The sequence below is a fragment of the Protopterus annectens genome, chromosome 7.part0 (assembly GCF_019279795.1).
Source record: "Protopterus annectens isolate FY-2018-M chromosome 7.part0, PAN1.0, whole genome shotgun sequence".
Taxonomy (NCBI): Eukaryota; Metazoa; Chordata; order Ceratodontiformes; family Protopteridae; genus Protopterus; species Protopterus annectens.
The window spans coordinates 23,997,561-24,009,720 of NC_056739.1; positions in this window are offsets into that span (position 1 = coordinate 23,997,561).

Here is a 12,160-nt window from a genome sequence, read left to right on the forward strand (position 1 = left end):
GCAAATGAGAATTTGAGATTTTGGAAGTAATGCAGAGAAAATAAGGAAAGTGCATGTGCCTGAGCATTATAACATTTTTGCAGACATTGAAACAAAATGAAGATATTGGTGACCTTTTGTCTCAGCAAACACTGACTGTAAGTTTTGACAAACCTTTTTCCTAGCACAGTAAGCAAATGGATAAAGGCAGCAGCGGTGGTGCAGCGGTTAGCATTGCCACCTCACAGCAAGAAGATCTCCAGTTCGATCCTCGGCTGGGGTGTCTTCTGTGCGGAGTTTGCATGTCCTCCATGTGGTCGCAGGGGTTTCCTCCAGGCACACCGGTTTCCTCCCACATCTCAAAGACATGCTGTAGGTGGATTGAACACTCTAAATTGGCCCTAGGTGTGAGTGTGCACATGTGTGTGTGCCTTCTGTAGAAGGTTGGGCTGGCAACTCAACACCATAAAACTCCACTGCCAATCATGAGCGGACAGGTGGCAACCCCTAACTGGGAAAAGCTGAAAGAAGAAGAAGAAGTAAGCAAATGGATAAGAAGAACATTAGCAGCAGAAGTAAGAAGTACATGGAAAAGTTATAATTAGAAAAGTTAGTGTTATTCATAATGAGGAATTTGATACAATAAATAATGTCTATGAATGTAGAAAGACTTTTCATATGGGATATAATGAACAATTTGTCAATGCTTTACATAATTGCATAAAGGATACTTTTGAATGCTTACTGTTTTGGGAACAGACAGGATGATAAAGTAAATTTATAAAAAAACTTTCACAATGCCTTGTGAAAATGGACATTTAGATAATGCAATCAAAGTGAGAAATGGTATAACAGAAGACTGCTTATTAAGTCCTTTACCTTTTGGTTTAGTTGTTACTATTGTTATAGACAGGAATTTAAAGAGCAAATACAAGGCAGGGTTGAACGTAGATTATTCTGTAGTGGCTGTATTTTTTAGTTATATGGAAATCATCATCTATATCATGAGATAAGAGACATTCTTGAGATATGTTTTGAAATTATTACATACTTTTTTGGAATATGCTAGATTAGACTTAAAAGTCTATGCAAAGGATGTGGGAGGTCAGTCAGAAATTAAGTGTATTTCATTTCAAAGCAAATAATCATTAGGTGTTAAAAATGTGATGTTGCATCAGATATTTGGAAAATGTTTTTAGAACATAGCGATATTGTTAATCTATATAAAATCACTTGTTTGCGTACAATATAAGGATTTGTCTTTAGTGGAATGTTTTTCCCACTAGTCATAAATTATATTGCCTGTAGGCTGAAATGGTTTATTTCTACTAGTTCTGGGTTTATTTACTTCTCTGTTCTTCCTTTTGTACTCAGCTTGTGTGGACAGCGTGTTTTTAATTCTGAAAGATGAGCTCTGGATGAGTAAAGGTATTTGCATGCTAGTCCTGGAGCTTTTGCATATTAGTTTAACTTTGCATAGGAAAGTCTGTTGGGTGTTCTATTTTCCAGTTCCATTTTGGGTATCTGATTTGGAGGATCAGGCTTATTTATTTAATTAAGTAATTCTTTCAGAAAATGGATGAAGGTCTGACTTCTATGTGAGCTATTGTACCATTTGGTGTATTTTCCTACTATCATTTTTTATTAAATTCAAATTTATTAGGAACATGGATTTAATTTGTTAGTTTTCCTTTCTAGTTGATTTGGCAGAGTCAGGTTTTATCTCTAATGCCCACAATACAGTGTGCACTATGCTTATCCCATTAAAGTCAGTAACACTGATAAGCATTTTTGAGAGATGAAGGGTATGTGGACCCTTCAGTTTTGAATACAGATGGTGATAATGGAGAAAGTGATGGCTTTATTTTTAATGACGAGCAGGATTTTTCTGTTCTGAGGAGGTCCGAGCGGATAGCACAATAAAGCCCCCATCATCTGAAAACAGGATTGAGAGGTTTTTAGTTCTCTCGGAGAACTGGTACCAATATTAAAATACCATGAAAAGGGAAGGGAAAAGGGAGGGGGAAGGGCAGGAAATGGTAGAAATGGATATGAATGGCATTATGTTGTCATACAAAGGATTTAATATATTTAATAATAGCCATGTTATGGTTACACCAGAATTCTTCTCCTTATTTTCTACAGGATTTAAATTTATTCCAACCCCCCCCCCTTAATTCAGCTGATTCCATTACTGAACTTAAGCATTTTACTAGAAAGTTAAATTTAGCAACCACATTTAACAATAAAGAATTTAATAAGCCATTCAGTGATGTTAAGATTAAATTTAAAAAGAAAAGTGTCTGCAATCCTCCCATGCACCTGGTTCTGTAAACCTTTGAGAGGGCTTATATTGATGATTATTATATTATATTATATTATTTATTTATTTAACATATGTTTACTGGGAAATTCTGACTTGGAGCAAAGCCAATTTTCAGCAGAGGCCTGGGGAGAAACCCTCCAGATGCATGTCTTTGTAACGTGGGAGGAAACCGTAGCACCTGGAGGAAACCCACACAAATGCAGGGAGGACAGACAGACTCCGCACAGAAGGTGCCCCAGCTGAGAATCAAACTGGAGAACCTCTTGCTGTGAGGCAACAACACAACCACTGCACCACTATGCCATCCAAATCAATTATGATTTAATTAATACCAATGTTGGATTTAAGAACTACAACCTAAGTCTGAAAAGTTATTTGACACCTTTTGGAAAGCTAAGTCAATCAGAATAGTGAAGCCAGACAAGGGAGGTGGTTTAGTCATTCTGGATTCCATTGATTATTCAGCAGCTATGTTTAATATTTTACAAGATTCTTCCATCTACAAGTGTCTCATAATGAGATTAATATTGCTTATCATAAAATCAGTATGTTTTTGGATGAGTTGCTTTTGGGTGGAAGAATCTCAGAAGATACCTTTTATTTCTTGAAAATGAAGAAACCCATGGTTCCCACTATATTTGGTATACCCAAAGTTCATAAAGGGATTCATCACTTAAAATTCAAACCTACTGTGGCTGCCAGTGGTTCAGTTACACACCCTCTGGCAACTTTTATTGATGCACAACTTAAATGATTGCACTCATTGTAAACTCACTTTCTAAAAGACTCTTGGGAGTTTTGGGGGAGATTAACCCTGGAGATATGGTCTCCTAAGGTGGAATTTCTTACTGTTGATATTGTAGACATGTTTACAGCTATCCCTGGAGATATGGCCTCCTAAGGTGGGTTTTCTTATTATTGATATTGTAGACCTGTTTACAGCTATCACTGGAGATATGGTGTCCTAAGGTGAGTTTTCTTACTATTGATATTGTAGACCTGTTTACAGCTATCCCTAGAGAAGTTGGATTGGAATTATTTTCTCAAAGCTTAATTAGCTGTCCTGTTCTGGCAGCTCAAGATACACATCTGATTACACACATGACGGAAATAGTTCTGGATAATAATTTTATTTATTTTGATGGAGAACTCTATAAACAGTTTAAAGGTATCACTATGGTGATGGCGTGTGCCCCTGTATTTTCTAATTTGGTCTTAATAGAATGGGAAAGATTTGTCATATTTGTTTTTTTACAAGTACTGTAAATTATACTTAAGATGTTTAGATGACATTTTTATTTTGTGGGAAGGTCCAAGTGAAACTATTAATGAATTCATTGACTTTTTAAACAAGAGTAGTACTTATTTTAAATTAACATGACATTTTAGTAATCAATCAACTAATTATCAGGATACCTTGGTAATAGTAAATGAAAAGGGAATTAACTCAAAAATCTACAGAAAGTCAACCCAGCTACTCTTATCTTCATGATACTAGCTCACATCCTATAAGTCACAAAAAAGAAGTCTCATTAAAGGTGGCTTATATGACTTCCAGTAAGGATGATTTTAAAAAGTGAATTTGGGAAACTTGAGGTGATGCTTTTGGATAGGGGATACCACTTGAACTCCACCAGAAATGTGATGGACGAAGTGTCTGTAGAGTGGAGAGAAAAATATAAGCCACTCACATGGGTAGGATTTGCTAGAGGAACTTGCACAACTTTTTACTAGAAAGTTAAATTTATCAACCATATTTAACAATGATGAATTTAATAGGCCATTCAATGATGTTATGATTAGCATTAGTAGCTGCTACCTCAACCTCTGATACTCTGTGTTATCAACATGTACTTATTGTTGAGTATAATAACTGGAACAGAAAAATTAAGAATATTCTTCTTCTTCTTCTTCTTCTTTCGGCTGCTCCCATTAGGGGTCGCCACAGCAGATCAACTGTTTCCATTTTTCCTGTCCTGTGCATCTTGCTCTGTCACACCAACCACCTGCGTGTCCTCTCTCACCACATCCATAAACCTTATCTTAGGCTTTTCTCTTTTCCTGTTACCTGGCAGCTTCATACTTAGCATCCTTTTCCCCAATATACTCTGCATCTCTCCTCAGCACATGTCCAAACCAACATAATCTTGCCTCTCTGGCTTTGTCTCCAAACCTTCCAACCTGGGATGACCCTCTAATATACTTATTCCTAATCCTGTCCATCCTCGTCACACCCAGTGCAAATCTTAACATGCCACGTCAAGCTCTGACTCCTGCCTTTTTGTCAGTGCCACTGTCTCCAACCCGTATAACATAGCTGGTCTCACTACCCTCTTGTAGACCTTCCCTGACACTCTTACTGGTACTCATCTATCACAAATCACTCCTGACACTCTTCTCCACCCACTCCATCCTGCCTGTACTCTCTTCTTCATCTCTCTTCCACACTCACCATTACTCTGAACTGTTGATCCCAAGTAATTAAACTCATTCACCTTCGCCACCTCTACTCCCTGCATCCTCACCATTCCTCTATCCTCCCTCTCATTCACACACAGATATTCTGTCTTAGTCCTTCTGACCTTCATTCCTCTTCTCTCTAGAGCATATCTCCACCTCTCCAGGATTTCCTCCACCTGTTCCCTACTCTCACTACAGATCACAATGTCATCTGCAAACATCATAGTCCACACAACTCCTGTCTGATCTCGTCTGTCAACCTGTCCATCACCATTGCAAATAAGAAAGGGCTCAGAGCTGATCCTTGATGTAATCTCACCTCCACCTTAAATGCATCCGTCACTTCCACTGCAGACCTCACCGCTGTCACACTACCCTCGTACATATCCTGTACCACTCTTAAATACTTCTCTGACACTCCTGACTTCCTCATACAATACCACAACTCCTCTCTAGGCACCCTGCCATATGCTTTCTCTGAATCCACAAAGACACAATGCAACTCTTTCTGACCTTCTCTGTACTTCTCCATCAACACTCTCAGAGTAAACATCGCATCTGTAGTGCTCTTTCCTGGCATGAAACCATACTGCTGATCACTAAACATCACCTCCCTTCTTAACCTAGCTTCCACTACTCTTTCCCATAACTTCATGCTGTGACTGATCAGTTTAATCCCTCTGTGTTGAGCAGATGGAAAGAGTACTTTGAGGGGTTGATGAATGAAGAGAATGAGAGGGAGAGAAGGTTGGATGATGTGCGGATAGTGAATCATGAAGTGCAGTGGATTAGCAAAGAGGAAGTAAGGATAGCTATGAAGAGGATGAAGAACGGAAAGGCTGTTGGTCCAGATGGCATACCTGTGGAAGCATGGAGGTGTTTAGGTGAAATGGCAGTGGAGTTTTTAACTAGATTGTTTAATGAAATCTTGGAAAGTGAGAGGATGCCTGAGGAATGGAGAAAAAGTGTTTTGATACCGATTTTTTAAGAATAAGGGTGATGTGCAGAGCTGTAGTAAGAAAAATTAAGAATATTGTTTTACATAATTAGAATATTCTTAAAACAAATTCTGAACTGTTTGACCTGGTGGGGCACCAGCCAAAATTTGAGTTTAAAACTGAATACAACATTAAGAAATTACTCCAAGGGGCAGTAATGAGTTTTCTATGGGAACTGATTCCTTATTAGGAGGTACGAGAAGATATGGTATCTGTAAACAATGTTCTTTTATTTTAACTGAAGATTCCCTAATTCTTAATAATAAATTAAGGCGTAAAATAAAATTATTGAAAATAAGTAAGACAGTAGAAGTGGTGTACATAGCAATATGCTTTAGCTGCCCCAGTTTTTCCAGAATATTCCAGTGGTCAATAACCCCACACATTATACACCTTGGTAACCAAAGTAATGGACTAGTTGGTCTTATGGTGGCCTGATGGCTAAAACACACTGGCTAAGCAACCTAAGCCATTCCAGAACACACTGCATGCTGCCGAAATAGGGGTCCAGCTGCTGGTGCACCTCAGCAGCTACCAGCAACTGCGCCTCTTATACTGATGCTCCATCTCTGGCTTCATAAGATGAGTGTTCAGCCCCCCCCCCCTTCAGACAGACCAAAGCAAATGACACTGTCAAACTCCTGATGAAGAGCCTTTACCATCCGTTCCTAAGAGGCAAATTTGGAGGGCTGTGGTGACCCAGCAGCAGCCATGGTAGCTGGCAAAGACCAACATTTATGTACTTACACTAACTTGTCTACCATGACTGGACCTGCATTTTGGAGATGCAGATGGAAGAATATAAGACTCATAGAAGACATTAACAGCACTGCAGTTATACAGTGTAAGGCTGCACAACACATTCATACCCTGCAGCCTATGAGACACAGAAAAGAGGGACAGTGTTTCTAATCTTTTCTGGTAGTTTAGGGGTTTTAAACTCATGGTCAGAGTGAGATATAAAAGGTATAAACATACATAAGGTACATGTTTGGCTGCATCTTCTGAATATCTGCTTCCCAATGACAAAAGAGGTCAGGGTGGTGTCAGCTCAGATCACCAAAGCAATACCTAGACTGCTCCTCTGTACTGATGATGTCTGTGTCATTAGATAACCATGCCAGTAAGAACAAGGCAGTAAACTGTTTTGAAGGGGTCATCATACTGCAATAGGAGATAATCTTTAAAGTTCCTGTGGGATAGGAACTAGAAAATGCTGCTCTCCCCATTAAAACATGCAGGAGCCCTGCAGTTCTCACTGGAGGAAGCAGCCATGGACACTCAATAGGTGCACTCAAGGCTGGTATGTATGTACTTATCTAAACATATCACACAACTTGAAAGACCTCAGAGATTCATAACTAAAATGATCAGTGGCCTCAACATTCTTAGTTATCTGGAGAGACTAGCAGCTTCTTCTTAATACTCAGTCTCTTACAGACTCCTTCATGGAGCTCTGTTTCTAGTATTTTGTGCCATGAAAGATCCAACCCCATGTGACCTCCTATTTCTTAGCAGAGCTAGCAGTACATCAAATACTCAGTTAAAAGATCTAAGCCTTCATCAGCAGATAAATAGGGCACATTGTCATGATAGGTTCATATCCCAAAATAGCCCTCACCTCCCTTAAGGCTAGAGGGAAATTTTGAATAGGATATTTTGGCTAAACTTGAAATGATCTGCAGACTGATTATCTAGTACTGATCTATGAATACCCATGCACTCTGATGAAGGGTGCAAAACCGTTTGCCTGTCAATATGGCACTGTAGCACAGCATGGAGCTGTGCACACATATTGATGTGGTAGATACTTAGACGTCACATGCATTGTGCTACACAGCATGTGTATGGCTTGCACCATTGGGTTTAGATAGCCCAGTGCACAGACTAAGATATTTATTGACATTGGTACTGACTGGCCTCATGAGCATTCTTGCCTTGCTAAGTGGCCTGTGTTAGTATGATAATAAGTATCATCACCGTTGTGTGTAAGACCACTCTGAAACATACGATAATAACTTATTGGAATAACTGTAAAGGTGCTGTGTACATTGGAGCATTGCAAAGACAAGGAAGGAGAAATGACCTGATGATGGAGCTTCTGCACTTCTGCAATATCTGTGGTGCCTATTGGGAGGAGAGAAATTCAATATGTACTTTGTGAAACTGACCTGTATGTAATGGTGGACCACATATCTGTAATTACTTCACATATGTCATTCACTGGGATGGTGAACAAAGTATAGTATTATGAAAGTGTGTAAAAGATGAGGCACCCAGACACCCACATATGTCATATACAGGGCCACCATACAGGCAAATGGCACAGGTCTGTATTCCTCTGGAAGGATGCAGTGGCCATAACATCTTGCATAGGATAGTGTGGCATATATATATATATATATGTGTATATATATATATATATATATATATATATATATATATATATATGGTGTGAGATTGCCATTTTGCCACATACCTGAAGTTTACAGTACCATATATGCAGATTAAAAGTGATAACTGCAGCCAATAGTAACACAGGCATGGTATAGCTGAGCATATGGACCCACTAAATGGTATGTTTTGGTTCCAGGTGTAAAGGAATGGATATGACTACTTGGGGAAGGAAATAACTAGAGTAGTTCATAGTTTAGCAAAATTATATGCTACTGCATGCTGTCTGCACACATGACATGCCTACTGGTTTAAGGTGATATAAACCAGTATGTCAGGGACCAGATCTGGAAGGGCATATACAGGGATGTGAATTCTGTAAGAAGCTATCATAGATTCCTACAACAACTCTGAAGGAGGGTTAAAGATATTCTCATTCATTCTGAACAGAAGACTGAAGATGTCACAGTTGGCAGAAACACAAGAGGGACAGAACCCTCTCAGTGAAGAGTCTGAAAGAGGTTGAGCAGATTTTAATATCGCACTCCGGGCAGGAACACAAGACCCTCATACTCGGTCACTTAGGTATTAGTGCAGGCTTGGCACCTACTACTAATGTGTCCACAGGTGATGCTTCAGGCTAGTACTGAGTATACTACTACTATAATACATTGTATACGCAGGCATACAGTGGAGTAGATTTGGCTGTTGTCAACATATACCTTTGTCCTGTGGGAATCTCTGGTCTACAAGTTCATTGGCATGTCCAATAAGATTATGTTGAAAATTATTGTATAACAGTGTTTACTAAGTGTCCCTGCATGCCTCAGGTGTGTATTACGGTTCAGGTCTGAGCCTACTGATTTTCATACTCATGATAGACTACATTAGCAAACAGGTCAGAAGGGACAGTTTGACAAAGCTGTTGTATGCAGATAATGTAGCATTGCAGATAGACTCTGAACAACAGCTTCAGCAAATGATATGGGAAAGTAATGCAACACTGAAGGCAGACATGCTGAAAATTAGTATAGATAAGACAGATAAGTTGTCATAGCAGCAAATGAGGGAAATCAGGAAAAAGCTGAAAAGTGAAATAGAAGTGAAAACAGTGGAACAGATAGCTTTGAGAATCTGGGAGGGGTGGTTGAGGATAAGTGAAGTCTGAATGAGGAGGTTGAAGACAGAATCAGAGGGGCTGCAGCCAAATGACATAGAATGTCAGGGGTAGTGTGTGACAGAAGAATGCCAAAGAAGCTGCAAAGTGAAGTGTAAAAAACAGTGGTATGATCAGTACTGCCGTGTGGTACAGAAACGTGGGCAGTGAAGGAAGAGCAGTTGAAGAAGCTAGAGGTGATACAGATGAAGTCCTGAGATGTGGCGGGGGTGGCCTGCACACTGCTGGACAGTCAGAGAAATGAGGACATTAGAGAAGAACCCAAAGTAGCTCCAGACACACAGAAGGTCAAATAGAACAGATTATGGTGGTTCAGGCACAATTGCTGGAAAGTATAAGATAAGCTGATGAAGAAGATTTGGTAAAGATTGAAGAAAACAAGGGCAACTAGCATAGACATGGATTGCTTAAGAGAAGAGCTTTGGTAGTGAAGCATGACTATCGAAGAAGGTAAGCGAGTGGCACTGAATCAAGAGAGTTGGCAATAGTTGACAAAACTCTCTGATCCCATGTAGAAAATGGGAAAAGGGGGTGATGGTGATTCTGATGGTAATATCTCATTATGCATTCCTCAGGGTGATAATGCAACCGTAAGGCAGTGCACTTACACTGCTATTATATTTATTATGCATTTACAGGCTCCCATGGTACAGCATCCAGTACAGTGGGGCAGCAGATGTCAGACGTTAGCAGGGCCACTGAGACTGATGGTGAATACGAATAGTGGAATGCAAAGCAGTATTATAAATAATGTGTTTTTAATAAATCTCCTGATGTTCTTTATAAGGATTATGGGGTCTTTTTCATTTACATGTGATACCACTAAGGAAGATGGGACATTGATTTAATGTCTCACTTGAACTATCAGTACCTCAGTAGTGTCACCACCGCATGCTGTGCTACATTGTCAGTACTGGAAAATTAAGTCAAACATCACAAGTACGGGAATGGAACCCACATCCTTCACATCTTCCAGGCACTGAATGAGAGAATGCTGTCTGAAGAGCTACTGGACAGAGATGTGAAGTAAAGTCCTCCGAGTAAAAGCGTATGCTGCATACATGACGGTATAAAATGAGGCCTTGTTTAAGAAATTCAGGTTTTCATGCTGCATACATGACGGTATAAAATGAGGCCTTGTTTAAGAAATTCAGTATATATATATATATATATATACATATATATATATATATATATATATATATATATATATATATATATATATATATATGTGTGTGTGTGTGTGTGTATATATATATATATATATATATATATATATATATATATATGTATATATATATATATATATATATATATATATATATATATATATTTATATATATACATATCAAAAAACATAACAATACAAATCAAAATTTCTTTGCTTTTTCATGTGAAATAGGAATGATGGATATAGTCATTAATCCTGGGGGGGAGGGGCATAGCTGCCAATCTTATCTGCCTCTCAGTTACTTTTTTCTTTAACAAATGTCTCCAGTCACCACCCCGAGGTTCAGGTTATACATGCCCCAAAATACCAAACACAAGCTTTTTAAAATTCAAATTTTTGTATTGTTATGGTTTTTTGATATGAATATATATAAATATATATATATGTGTGTGTATATATATATATATATATATATATATATATATATATATACACACACACACACACACACACACACACACACACACACACACACACACACACACACACACATATATATATACATACACACACACACACACACACACATATATATATATATATATATATATATATATATATATATACACACACACACACACACACACACACACACACATATATATATATATATATATATATATATACACACACACACACACACACACACACACATATATATATATATATATATATATATATATATATATATATATACACACACACACATACACATATATTTATACACACACACACATATATATATGTATACACACACACACACACACACACACACATATATATATATATATATATATATATATATACACACACACACACACACACACACACACACACAGACATATATATATATATATATATATATATATATATATATATATACACACACACACACACACATATATTTATACACACACACACACACACACACACACACACACACACACACACACACACACACACACACACACACACACACACACATATATATATATACACACACACATATATATATATATATATATATATATATATACACACACACATATATATATATATACATACACTCAAAAACGCTTTATGAGAAATGTTTTAATATGAGATTAATCTCTTCCAAGATGATGTGATTGTTATGACCCAAAATTGAAAAACAATAATACCAGAATATGTCAAAGCAAAGGTGGGGGGTTCAAGAAGACTATATGTTGAGCCGGAAACATTTCCAAAAAATTCATAATAAAAATAATGGTAAAAACAGCAGAAATCACCAGATCAAAGTTTAGCACCAGACTTTATTTAAGTACTTTTGTCTTAAAAGACTTCATCAGAACACAACACAATTCAATCTGTTTATAAAACTTATTCAAAGTCAGATCTCAATAAATTAATTAACTAATTTCTTTTAAGTAGAAGAAAATTAAAATAAGTAAACTAGAACAACATATTTTTTGAAAGTTCAACAGAAAAAAAAAACAAAATGTCAGAAGAATGTTTTGAATAATTCAAACCCCTATTACTTAACTATCTCCTTTTGCATAATTTATACAGCACAACTGTTGCAAAAAATTAGTTCATTGAATATGGTATTAAAATAT